The sequence below is a fragment of the Canis lupus genome, chromosome X, assembly GCF_011100685.1.
Source record: "Canis lupus familiaris isolate Mischka breed German Shepherd chromosome X, alternate assembly UU_Cfam_GSD_1.0, whole genome shotgun sequence".
NCBI lineage: Eukaryota > Metazoa > Chordata > Mammalia > Carnivora > Canidae > Canis > Canis lupus.
Window position 1 is genome coordinate 108,902,734 of NC_049260.1, and position 14,337 is coordinate 108,917,070.

A 14,337-nucleotide genomic window follows, 5' to 3' on the forward strand; every position below is an offset into this window, starting at 1 on the left:
CAGTAAATTCACTATGTTATATGGTCCGGGGCTGTGAGGACTGAGAATGACACCCTTTTTACCTAAGTTTTTTATTTTAGTCTCTTTAAAGGATCCATATCAAATGATCCATTGAGTGTCTGCTTGGCCCTACTAACACTTTCCCATGCCTTCATCATTACATGATTTCCTCCACTGGAGCAAAGACCATCCTGGGAAAATCAAGGATCAGAGCCATAGCGAGGGTAGCATGATAGTGTCAAACTTGCATGATTTTGGATGATCTGACAAGTTTTGACAGCTAAATGCAGATCCTATCTCCACTATGATCACTAAGCCCATGAAAGAGATGAGGAGGGGACAGGGATTGCACTTGCCACCAAAGGAACCTGCTAGTATATGCAGGCACAGAGATACTACTAGTTATGACTTCTTTCCCAAGTAGGAGAGCGATTGGTTATCACGAGAGGCCTGTTGATGCCTCCTTTCCTCCCTATAACCAGTCCTTGATGGGGCACAGAGTACATTGCCTAAGAGTCTACTGTGTAGGAAGCCAGATGGGGTTGGGATGACCAGCACAGGGGAGTAAAACATGTTTGTGTTCATCTAGCTTGCTTATTCAGCTGTAGGCAGTTCTGAGTCTATGTTTTCTCCTTGCAGTTCCTAACCTGTTGATTGGGCGTCTGTTTCTATTGGGTCTGTTCCTAGAGTATTGTTGGATGCTCAGATATCACTGACAATCAAACTTGTGAAAAATCATCCTTCTCATCAAAAAGTATTCTAATGACCAAGCAACAGCTAAGTCTACTTTCAAGAGCATACAATGTACAGAGTTAACGAGGACAAATTGAGATTTCCTAAGTATCCAAACTGCCGCAATCATCGTAGTCACCGCAGGTGCCACATTTGTAATGTGCTCGTAGCTTATAGGTCTAAATTCATGTGATTTGGGGCTTGTTATTTGCTTATATGCTGCAAAAAAAGAAGAAAATGACGGCAGATTGAATAGAGCCATTTCATATTTTTAACATAAAAGTTTCCAAAATCGAATTCTACACATTTGGCAGGAAGCTTGGTTTTAAGCCAAGATCTCAAAGGCCCGTGGGGACCAGACCAGGAACATAAAGGAGTAAAGTGGGCAGAGGGGAGACCGGGGCAAAATGGAAATAATGTATTCTGTCTTCAGGGGCTAGGAATTCCTTAGCCCCAGCCAAACGGTTGCCCTTTGGGAATGCTGGCCCTGTGTGGGTCCTACCCTATTCATTCTTCAGAAGAAACTGGAAACCCAGTTTTTTTTTTTTTTCTGAAAAACTCTGATTTTTAGATGTTGGCCACACATCATCAGAGGCTAGGTTTGGCCTGCAGATTGCCCATCTCTGGTTTGGTAGAAAGGGCCATAGACTAGTAATCAGAAGACCTGCATCCAACCCCATTATCCCCTCTGGATATGAGATCTTCGACAAATTGCTTAATCTCTGTGGGCTTCTGCTTGCCCATCTGTGGGCTGAAGCTAAGAATGTCTACCATGATGGTGTATGTGAAAGAGTTTGATATAGGGCTACTTGTCAGACAATCGTCCAGGTTGGTGAATGTTGTTTTGATACACATTAAGGGTGATGGTAAGGTTCATTGTTTCTCAACCAGCTTCATAAGCTTAAGGGGAAGACCCAAAAGACTTTTTAAAGCTTTAAAGGTGAGGACTGGGCAGCCTCGGTGGCTCAGCGGTTTAGCACCACCTTCAGCCCGGGGTGTGATCCTGGAGACCCAGGATCAGGTCCCACATGGGGCTCCCTGCGTGGAGCCTGCTTCTCCCTCAGCCTGTGTCTCTGCCCCTCTCTCTCTCTGTGTCTCTCATGAATAAATAAATAAAATATTTAAAAAAAATAAAGCTGAGGACTCTCCTATTTGGGTAAAATGTTAGAGGTGAACCAAGGCAACATCCCTAAACTAAAGCCCCCTTGTGCTTTGAAAGGAAGAGGTGGTCTTTTTTTTAAGATTTTATTTTTAAGTAATCTCTATATTCAATGTGATGCTCAAACTCACAACCCCAAGATCACAACCCCATGCTTTACTGATTGAGTCAGCCAGGTGCCCTGGAAGAAGTAGTATTCTTTTGTTTTGTTTTGTTTTGTTTTTAAAGATTTATTTATTTATTTTAGAGGTGGGGAGGGGTAGAGAGAGAGGAAAGAGAATCTTAAGCAGACTCCCCATTGAGCCTGGAGCCTGGTACTGGCTCCATCTCACCACTCTGAGATCATGATCTGAGCTGAAACCAAGAGTCAGATGCTCAACCAACTGCGCCACCAAGAGGCCCCAGAAGAGGTCATCTTAAAGTCAATAGCTATGGGTCAGAAATTCTTTTTTTCATTCTATTTTTTATTGAAGTTAAGTTGATGTATTACATTAATTTTAGGTGTTATTTTAATGATTCAACAATCCTATACATTACACAATGTTCATCATGTTAAGTGTAGTCACCATCTGTCATCATGGAAAGTTATTGCAATATTATTGCCTATATTCCCTGTGCTGCACTTTTCATTCCCCTGAGTTACTTATTTTATACTGCAAGTGTGTACTTCTTAATTCCCTTCACTAATTTTGCCTATTTCCCCACCCCCAGAAATTAATTCCTTTTTTAAAAAAAGATTTTATTTATTCATGAGAGACACACAGAGAGAGGCAGAGACATAGGCAGAGGGAGAAGCAGGCTCCCTGTGGGGAGCCCAATACGAGACCCATCCCAGGACCCCGGGATCATGACCTGAGCCAAAGGCAGATGCTCAACTGATGAGCCACCCAGGTGCTCCCTCCCCCACAGAAATTAATTCTTGAACAGAAGTGGGAGTATATGGTAGGAGGAGACCTAGGCATCTACCTAGGCCACTGCTCAGCTTTAGGGGAGGGACTATAAAGTTTCCAGCACCAGGAAGATGGACAGTCCAAGTTGCCTGGTGTTAAGTCCTGGCCTAAATTCGAAAGCATGCGTGTGCTGTATTCACCTGTCATGTGGAAGCTCAGGGTAGCCATAGGTTGCAGATTTCAGGTCAGTGACTACATGAATAATTCATAAGTCATTTTGTCAGGTTGCAGCAACTATTTTTTTTTCTCTCTCAAATGCTTAGATATATCTGTGAAAATTTTACTGGCAAGAAAGTATTTGCACACTTTGCTTTAAGGCTCAGAAGTGGCAGATGGAGAGATGTATCATGTTGGACTCATTTTTCTGACTTACCTGCTGTTCTTTGGTTTTGCCCTATTTGACCGCATTTTCTTAATCATTGATTAGGTGGAATAATTTGGATGATTTGGATGATCTGAATAAGAGGGTCATGTTAATTCTTAGAAAGCCACATTCCATCCTTGTAAAAATCTGCCTTCTCTTTGTTTTTGGAAACACATCTTGATGAGGAAGTCAATATGATCCTGAAAAGTTGTTTGTACCATTCTATAGTTTCAGCTAAAATGTGTAAAGCATTTACAGATAAAATGATATCATGTTTGAGATTTGCTTTCACCAATGTAGCTGTGTGTATGTTTAAGTGTATGAGGGAGGATGAATGAAACAAGATTAGACAGGAATTGATCATTGTTGAAGCTGAGTGTTGAGTACATTGGGGTTCATGACACTACTCTCTCTAATATCTTATAACAAGGGAAAAAAGCCTAAGTGATGTTTTATTAGTTTAGTTCCCCTCCTGCCATCTATGGAACTTGATTAGTCTTTAGTTTTAAATCATCAATTGTAAAAGCAGTCACGTACTCGTTATGAAAAAAGTCCAAAAATGCAGAGTATATAAACAGTAAAATTCCCTGTTCACATTTCACTGTGACCGCTCTCCATTCCCCCAGGAGTAACTATGGTCAAAGCCGGGTGTATATTCTTTCAGAGCTTTCTTTATGCACACAGACAGACATATGTAGAAATGAGTGGTTTTTGAAAAAAAAAAGAATTGTTATATTAAAAAGGGCAATTTGATTTTATAGAAGGATCAACTTCCCCCCCAACTAAAACATGTCTCTTCCCGCCCCCCTTAATGTAAATGAGGGAAAAAATAGATATCACTTAATAGAATTTTCTGTATTGGCAGATTTTCTCTAACTATAAAGAAATGCACTTCATTTATTAATAGTGGAAGCTCTAGTGAGATCAGAGAATGAAATGGATGTGCCCAGAACGCTTCCAATGATTAAAGTATGGAGTCTGAAAGCCACTTGTAGCAACTTTCTGTTTTAATTGATCAATGGCATATTGTAGTTGAGTACATTTTCGCATGCACATTTCAGAGGAAAAAGCAAACCCATTTAGGCCAAAGAAATCAGCTCATGATTTTGTTTACTTTTTAAAGAGCAAATATTGTTTTATAGTAATGTTTGGTACTGTTTGTACTGGTGGCAACATTGGGAGTTAGATTCATTAACTCCTAATGAATGATGATGAGTGGTAGAAGCTGTCAATATATTTTGAAAGGATACTCTGTCTCCTTTTTTATTCTGCAACATCTCCAACCACCCCTCCTTGTCTCTTCATCTTGTTCAGTTTTATGTAAGCTTTTGAATATAGTTCTGTTTCTCCCATATGCCTTGTATTTACTGCCAGCAATGGTGAGAACCACAGATATTAAGAGCGACCCTTCTTTGTTTTCTCTTGGATTCACTTTTAAGGCTCCTGAAAGGCACCAGGCTGACAGCTTTGGGGGCACCAGACCTGTTTATCTGTGCACCACATGCAGCAGGGCGCATCTCTGCGGCATTAGCACCAGTGTCCCTTTGCACCTGCAGGAGCCAGCACAGGGCAAAGGCCAGGTTGCTCCATCCTCAGTGCTTCTCCTGAAAGGAGGCAATTAGCCAGGATTCAGGAGCAGGCCCTTTCTGTTTCTTATAACACTTCTCTCCTATACCCCCCTTTCCCCAACACACACACACACACACACACACACACACACACGTGCATGCATACACACACTCTCACTTACTCAAAAAGTCTCTAATTGGCTCCTATGAAGCTGGTACTCAGATATTGTCCTAAAGAAACCCATTTGTTGAGGAAGCATTTAGAAAATATTTGACATGTCTACAAATTTGTACCAAACTCTAATGGCTGAATCTATGTTCTCACCACAAAATGAATAATTGAGGCCTTTCTCCAGACATTTGATGTGTACCTTTTGTATTCATTTGAATGACCTATATCCATGGCTCTCTATCAAGGTGGGTGGTTGGTGGAGGTGAGAGGTCTAGAATCCATATAAGTGGTCCACAATCCCCAGGAACTTTGAATAAGCAACATCTCTCATGTTTATATGTAAGGCATTAATGGATTCATAATAGTGGCTTCTTTCATTTGCTTTTAAAGATTGTGGTAAAATACTGGGATCCCTGGGTGGCGCAGCGGTTTAGCGCCTGCCTTTAGCCCAGGGCGCGATCCTGGAGACCCGGGATCGAATCCCACGTCGGGCTCCCGGTGCATGGAGCCTGCTTCTCCCTCTGCCTGTGTCTCTGCCTCTCTCTCTCTCTCTCTGTGACTATCATAAATAAATAAATAATTAAAAAAAATTTATAAAGATTGTGGTAAAATACATATAACAACATTTGTTATTTTCTTTTTTTAAATGCTTATTTTTTTTAAAGATTTTTATTTATTTATTCATGAAAGACACACAGAGAGAGAGGCAGAGACACAGGCAGGGGGAGAAGCAGGCTCCATGCAGGGAGCCCGACATGGGTCTCGATCCTGGGACTCCAAGATCACACCCTGGGCCAAAGGCAGACGCTAAACCACTGAGCCACCCAGGGATCCCCCATTTGTTATTTTCACCATTTTTAAGGGTATAATCTAGTGTATTCATTACATTCACGGTGTTAGTGCAACTGGTCTACCATTGTCTGTTTCCAAAATGTTTCATCATTCAAAACAGAAACTCTGTACTCATTAAGCAACAGCTCCCCAATCTCCTCTGTCCCTGCGCCTGGTAACCTCTTATCTACATTGTCTTTATGGATTTGCCTATTCTAGATATTTCACGTAGGTAAGGTCATACAATATTTGTCCTCTTGTCACTGTCTTCTCTCACTTAGTATGTTTCCAAGGTTTATCCATATTGTAGTGTGGATCAGAGCTTCATTCTTTTTTATGGCTGAATGATGCTCCATTGCATGTGTATGCCACATTTGATTTATACATTTTTCTGTTTATGGATATTTGCATTGTTTTGCGTTTTGTCGCATATTTTCTGTTTATGGATATTTGGATTGTTTTGCGTTTTGTCGCATATTTTCTCAATCCACTACGAGTCACCTGTGTGTGTGTGTGTGTGTGCACGCATGTGCATACACATGAGTGTGTGTGTGTGCGTGCGTGTGTGTGTAGCAGGGAATCTATGAAATATTCAATATTCAAAAGATATTCTCAAATTCAAAAAGTTTGAGAACCTCTAATTTAGATAAAACACATTGCGTGTTTTAATCTTCACAGTAACCGTGTGAAGTAGGTATTACTATCCCCATATGGTGAAACTGAGGCTCGGAACAGTTTGCAGACGCAGTTGTCAAACTCCTTTTGTCCGGTTCCCGATTCCTGGGGAGCGCTCCTCTACATTACCCTCATTACGTTTTTGGACACAGACCTGAGAGAGCCTTCTTTTTTGTAATCTTCATGCATTTACACTCCATGCCATGGCCTACCTGTCTACAGTGGCTCTTCTCCTTCTGTATATCCTGTATCAAATTCTCTTTTATTTTGATCAAAGCTCTCTTATAATGGAAATATTCAGAAATACAAAATATTGCAAAATAGAGACAAGAAAAAGATAATCCTGAGTTCAGATACTGTGGTATGGTTGCATAACATGTACATGCATATACAGATAGGCATAAATTTGCATGTCTGCGTGTAATGTTGTGTGTGAGAATGGGAAAGGGGGGTAGGGAGGGAGAGAAGCATGAAAGTCTTCATCTTTTTTTCTGGGACTCTCACTGGTAAGGGTAGGCTTAAGCGGTAAATAATACAGATCATTTCCTTGAGAAACATAGCGGAGTTTGTTTTGGTTCTGCACAGTGCCCCATGGTAAGCCTAATAATGACAGTCTCATCGAGAGAAGGGCTCCGAAGGAGGCTGCTCACTCTAACACCCTGGTCTCAGGGCTGCCCCATGTGGTGTGAAGAGCAGAAGGAGTTCAAAATCTGGGCGCATAAGCACAAATTCCAAAAATAGTCTTCCTGCTTTTTGTGAAGTGCAAAATAAAACACTCTACCCACTAGCAAAGGGCCCCCCTCTGCAATGCTTTGATGGTGATTTATCCATTAACAGAGTGTGGGGAATGAAGGGGGCCACTAAGCCAGAAATACCAGCACTGTTCAGATTGTGCCCAGAGGAAGTCAACAGAATGTGCTGTGACCCGTCTTGCTATTCTTTCATTTGTTCATTTCAAATTCATTTATTCATTGAATGGAAACTTTTTTTGACTCTTCTTTGGTGCCAGATTTTGAGTCAGGAACTGGGGATCCAGAGAGGAATGAGGAGTATCACTGTCCCGGGGCGACTTATAACAGAGTGGTAGGGAGGAGCTAGCCAGGAAAATCGATAACACAATGGGGAATGCTGCAAGAAACAATTGCTGGACACCTTGGGGCCGCAAACACACAATGGAGAGGATGAAGTGGGTGGTTTAGTGGGAATTCCTTCTGGATGATCAAGTCTGAAGCTCAACACCGAAGTCTAAAGGGGAAGAAAGTAACCATAGTGGCAACTATTCACCAGTCACACTTAGCGAACACCTCCCCGGACCATGAGCATATTATAACCATGGTAATCAAATAATCACTAACATTTACTGAATGCTTCCTATGTGCCAGGGAACTGAGCCCTTACTTTTTCGAGGTCAAAAGTTATGCTTACTTTTTATTTTTATTAAAATTTGTTTTAAATTTGGGACTCCTGGGTGGCTTAGTGGTTGAGCATCTGCCTTTTGCTCAGGTTATGATTCTGGGGTCCTGGGATTGAGTCCTGCATCAGGCTCCCTGAGAGGAGCCTGCTTCTCCCTCTGCCTATGTCTCTGCCTCTATCTCTCTCTCTCTGTATCTCTCATGAATAAATACATAAAATCTTTAAAATTTTAATTCCAGTGTAATTAACATACACTATTATATGAGTTTCAGGTGTACGATATAGTAATTCAGCAATTCCATATATTACCTGGTGCTCATCATGACAAGTGCCCTCCTTCATCCCCATCACCTATTTCATACCGTCCCAGCTCCTGTAACCATCAGTGGATTTGCTATACTTCAGAGTCTGTTTCTTGGTTTCTCTCTCTTTGTTTTTTTTTTTCTCTTTCTTAATTTAACTGTTTTGTTTCTTAATTTCCACATATGGGTGAAATCATATGGGGTTTATCTTTCTCTGATTTATTTCACTTAGAATTATACTCTCTTTTTTGAGAGTTTCATTCTTTTTTATGGCTGAATAATATAAAAACAAAGGTGAGATACATATATATATATATGTATCTCACCTTTGTTTTTTAAGTAAGCTCAATGCCCAAAGTGGGGCTTCAACTCATGACTGAGAGCAAGAGTCCTATGCTCCACCAACTGAGCCTACTAGGCACCCCTATACCACCTCTTTATCCTCTTTATCTGTAGATGGACATTTGGGCTGCTTCCATAATTTAGCTATTGTATATGATGCTGCTGTAAACATAGGGATGCATATGTCCTTTTTTAATAATGAGGATGATTTTATTTACTTATTTTTAAAGATTTATTTATTTATTTCAAAGAGAGAGCTAGGGAAAGAGCAGGGGGGAGGGGTAGAAGGAAAGGGAGAAAGAGTCTCAAGCAGACTCCAGGCTGAGCCTGATGGAGGGTTTGATCTCACGACCCTGAGATCGTGACCTGAGCCAAAACCAAGTGCCACACACTTAACTGACTGTGCCTCCCAGGGTCTCCAGCATATATCCTTTTGAATTAGTGTTTTCATAATCTTTGGGTAAATACCTAGTAGTTAAATTGCTGAATCATAGGGTAGTTCTGTTTTTAGTTTTTTGAGGAGCTTCCGTACTGTCTTTCACAGTGATTGTACCAGTCTGCATTCCCACCAACAGCGCCCAAAATTTCCCTTTCCTCCACATCCTTGCCAATACTTGCTGTTTCTTGTTTTTTATTTTTTTTATTTGAGTTATTTGACAGGTTATGGTTTGTATTTGCATTTCTTTGATGATGAATGGTATTGAGTATCTTTTCATGTGTCTGTTGGCCATTTGCATGTCCTCTTTGGAGAAATGTCTGTTCACGTCTTCTGCTCATTTTTAATTGAATTATTTGCATGGAGTTTTTTGGTGTTGAGTTATATAAGTTAAGTTCTTTATATATATATTTTTTCTCTTTCTTTATATATTTTGGACACTAACCCTTTATGGAATATGTCATTTGCAAATATCAGTAAGTTGCCTTTTAGTTTTGTTGATTGTTTCATTTGCTGTGCAGAAACTTTTTATCTTGATGTAGTCCCAATCGTTTATTTTTGCTTGTTTTCCTTGCCACTGGAGTTATATCTAGAAAAATGCTGTTAGGACAGTATCAGAGACATTACTGCCTGCTTGTACTCTTTTCTAGGACTTTTATGGTTTCAGGTGTCATGTTTAGGTCCTTAATCCAGTCCAAGTTTATTTTTGTGTCTGCTGTGAGAAAGTGATCCAGTTTCATTCTTTTGCGTGTAGCTGTCCAGTTTTCCTAGCTGGAAGAGGCTGTCTTTTTTTCCATTGCATATTCTTGCAGCACTAAGCCCTTTTAAATAGACTTTATTTTTTAGAGTCTTTTTACATTCACAGCAAAATTGAGGGGAAGGTACAGAGAGTTCCAATTTACGCCTGCCCCACCCCCACCAGGTCCAGCCTCCTGCATTATCAACAACCCCCCACAAGAGTGGTGTATTTGTAACAATCCATGAACTTCCATTAATACATCATTATTATCCAAAGTCCATGGTTTACATTAGGGTTTTCTCTTGGCACGGTACATTCCATGAGTTTTGGCAAATATATGATGTCATGTATCCACCATTATAGTAGTGTGCAGAACAGTTTTATTGCCCTAAAAACTCCTCTGTCCCTAAGCACTTTACATGTATTATGTCACTTAATTGCCACATTAACCTTATGAGGTAGAGACAATTATTATTGCCAATTTACAGATGGGAAAAAAGAGACACAGAGATTTTAAGAAACTTGCCCAACCACATATTCTCATCCAAAACCCAGCATGGCTCATTTCATTTCTCCTTATCACTCTGCAAATCTTTATCTACCTGCATACAGCTACACTTTGCAATCATGCTATACCTCGATTTATAACCTTTCACTTGACAATATTTTAATAGCATTTTTGGTGTTTCTACATGGAATACTTTTAGCTTTTTCAAAATTATTAAAGGGAAAAACACTTTAGAAAACATGTAAAATAGTAAATAAATTGTACAATCTCTTATAATCTTGGCTTCTAAACATAACTTCAAACACCATTTTAGTACATTTCCTTTCAGGTTTTTCTTTTGCTCACCTTTCAAAAAATTTTGCTTGTCATGATTTTTTTTTGTCATGATTTTTTAAATAAAAGTCATGGAGGTCATGTTTTCATGGAACCCCTGAACTAAACAAACCCTAAGCTGTGCAACTTTTTCAGAACATCCATCTGTGATAATCGTCACAGAAATGTTTTCAGGGAGAGGGTGGAGCCTATGATTTGGTTCACCTCCTGCGCTGGATTCTATATAAGTTAGGTAACCTTGAGTCTTGAAAGCCCCATTTACTTCACACCTTCCCTTTTCCATTCAACTGGAAGCTGCACGAGACAATGCTTTGGTTCGGTTGGTCACTTTGTCCCCAGCACCAAGTGCCTGGTACTCAACAAATCTCCAGTCTCTTGGCTTTCCCTCTTGTCCCTCCCTCGATTCAGATTTATGCATCGCAACAAACGTGTTGTCTCTGAAACTTAAATCAGATCATGTGCTGCCCTTGTATGCCTTGGCAGAGGTTTGATTTTATTGTGACTTCAACAGGAGACCTTGGGAAAGGCAGGTGAGAAAGAAATCCAGAAGCCCAAGTGGCAGGCTGGGCCTCAGAGAAGAGAGACATTTCCTAAGTCATAGCTAGAGGAAGAAATGGGGGCTAAGTGTAGTTTGGTTTGCAGGTTGGTAATAGAAAGAGGCTTTTTTTGTCTCCATCGAGCCAAGGGAGCGTAGGAGGTAGGAATAGGCGTGAAAGAGCTGTCTTGGAAACTAGGAACGATTTCTAAAGAAATATAGTAGGATTTCTGTGCAATGCCTGAGGATTCATTAGAGGTCTGAAATCGGGAATTAAAAGAAAAGTAGTGTGCCCAGACGTGGGATTCTCTGCCCTCAGCTACTTAGAGTTGCTTCCTCACTGCCCCAGATCTTCCTCAAAAGAACTTCTCTTTTGTTTGAAGCCTAAGGCAGGGATTCACCTGGTGTCCACGAATCCACTTCAGGAGGGGCTCAAGAATCCCCAGAGCTTATATGCAAAATGTGTGCATATGTGCATTTTCTATAGAATGAGTCCTTAGCTCTCATTAGATTTTCAAAGGAGTCTTTGAACCCCAAAAGATTAAAAACCACTATTGAAATATCCTAATAGTACAGCCCTTTAGGACTGCCCCACAGGCGTCCTCATTGTCTCACTAATTGCCTTATATGAAGGCCCATTAGGTAAGTCACAGTTTAAACCCTTTTTAGGGACTCCAACTCCTGCATCCCCACAGCCACTCACCAGGGTGACTCCAGGGAGACGGGACAGTGACTTTATTTAACAACGAGATGTACATCATCACCAGAAGTATGGATAGTCCTGCCTTTGTTGGATCAGTCCTCCTCCTACTAACAGACATTGGCATCCCTTTTCAGCCCTGGATAATGTTTGGTCAAAGATTATGTGCGTTTTAAAAAAAAAGATTATGTGCGTTTAAAGACTCCAGAGGGTTGTCACCAATAATAGGTACTGACACCAGCGGTCTGTGAACTGGATTCTTTAAGTCCACTGGGAATTGCTGAGCCTTTTATTTTTATTTTTTAAAAGATTTTATTTATTTATTCATGAGAGACACAGAGAGAGGCAGAGACACAGGCAGAGGGAGAAGCAGGCTCCATGTAGGGAGCCCAATGTGGGACCTGATCCCGGGACTCCAGGATCACACCCTGGGCCAAAGGCAGACGCTCAACCATTGAGCCACACAGGTGCCCCAAGCCTTTTATTACTCCTTGCCAATCCGATAGTTGAAAATGGTGGTGCATTGGTATCTTTGTTCGTTTTAAGTATGCTACCATCACCTGGGGTTCCTGGGCAGATGGCAGACTCGTGGAAATTTCATGCCAATGGTTTGTGTTTCCGTGCAAGGGGAAGGGTGGAAGGAGGTTTCATAACCTTCTTCAGATCTTCAGGGGACTCTAGGCCTCTGAACTGTGGCAGAATAAAGCTGGAAGGATCTTCCAGCCAATGACAAAAGAAAGGTAGACAAACAAAAGACACAAATAACAAATGGGAATATTGCACGATTACAGCAATCCCTCAAGATGCTCACAATCTGCATCTGTAGAGCTGTCGGCCTCCTTTCTTACCGGGCACCCCCAATTTTTAGGCTCCCCCAGTTTCCTTTGCCTGGGATCATCCCACTGTTTGGCACATGGAGACTATTTCTGTGCGTCCCAACACCTAAAACAATTTCTCATTGAAATCTTGGTTTAAAATGGATGTTCTGGGAAGTCACCTCATGCTTGTCATGGATTCCTAGCTTAGGTTGAGATCTTGCTGATTTTCTGTGTTCACTTTAAAAGTGTTGAGTCCAGGAATGCCTGGGTGGCTCAGTGGTTGAGCGTCTGCCTTTGGCTCAGATCATGATCCTGGGGTCCTCGGATCGAGTCCCGCATCCGGCTCCCCACAGGAAGCCTGCTTCTCCCTCTGCCTGTGTCTCTGCCTTTCTCTCTGTTTCTCACAATAAATAAATAAAATCTTTTTTAAAAAAGTGTTGCGTCCATACGAAGCTAAAATAAAGCATGTTTGCAGGGTTCAATTTCTTTCCCTTTGTAGGATTTTCTTTCTCCACAGATTCTATTTCAGTTCAAAAGAAGCTATTGAATTTTTTTTCCCGAAATTTTCCCACTCTGTGGAAAAGTCTTTCAACCTTAAGAAATGTCATCAGGGATCCTTGGGTGGCGCCGCGGTTTGGCGCCTGCCTTTGACCCAGGGCGCTATCCTGGAGACCCGGGATCGAGTCCCACGTCGGGCTCCTGGTGCATGGAGCCTGCTTCTCCCTCTGCCTGTGTCTCTGCCTCTCTCTCTCTCTCTCTGACTATCATAAATAAAATAAAAAAAGGAAAGAAATGTCATCAAAGGGGCAGCCTGGGTGGCTCAGCGGTTTAGCGCCGCCTTTGGCCCGGGGCCTGATCCTGGAGACTCCGGATCGAGTCCCACATCAGGCTCCTGGCATGGAGCCTGCTTCGCCCTCTGCCTATGTCTCTGCCTCTCTCTCTTTATCTCTCTGTGTCTCTCATGAATAAATAAAATCTTAAAAAAAAATAAATGTCATCAAAGAATGCTGCCATAGTTGACGTGGTTTGTTCTAACAGCACAGTTTGACCACCAAATGCTATTCTGTATTCAGAAAGGGTGGTTCCACGCTCTTGCCACCTGCAAGGATGACGTCTCTCCTCTCATCTTGGAAGAACCGTATGCTTTGCCTTTTGTTGACTGTTGCCCTTCTGATTTTGTCTCTGTCCATAATGAAGTAGGTGATAGGATCCCAGAGTTACAATACCTATATGGGTTAAGGAAATTGAGGTAGAGGATTTGTCCCAGGAAATCAGTGATAAAGTGGGACTAGGGATTTAATCTTCTGATACCCATTATCTTTCTGGGAGGGAGTGTTGTATAGTAAGTAATGAGAATTCCTATCTGGTGATAGGCCTCGGTTCTACAACTTCCCAGCTGGGAGGCTTGTTGCAGCAAGGGACCTGGCCTTGCTTCTGTGGGCCTGTCTCTTCATCTACAAAGTGGAGATAAAAAGGCTTACTTTCCACCATGGTTGTAAGGATTAAAGGAGACAGTATCTGCGAAATGCCTGGCACATTGGAGGTAAAATTTGAAGGTTTATTCACCTGTCTCTCCACACAACTGGGAAGGGTTGAGTAAGTAAAGAAATAGAGTTATCGAGAACGGGGATTCCTTGGAGCTGAAGGAGCTCTTAAAGCTCAGACACTTATACTGAAGCAAGAATTGTGACTCTAAGGCACTTTTGTTTCAAAGTCTTTATTAACGATGAACTCCCATAAAGTGAAAACGCATTGTGCCC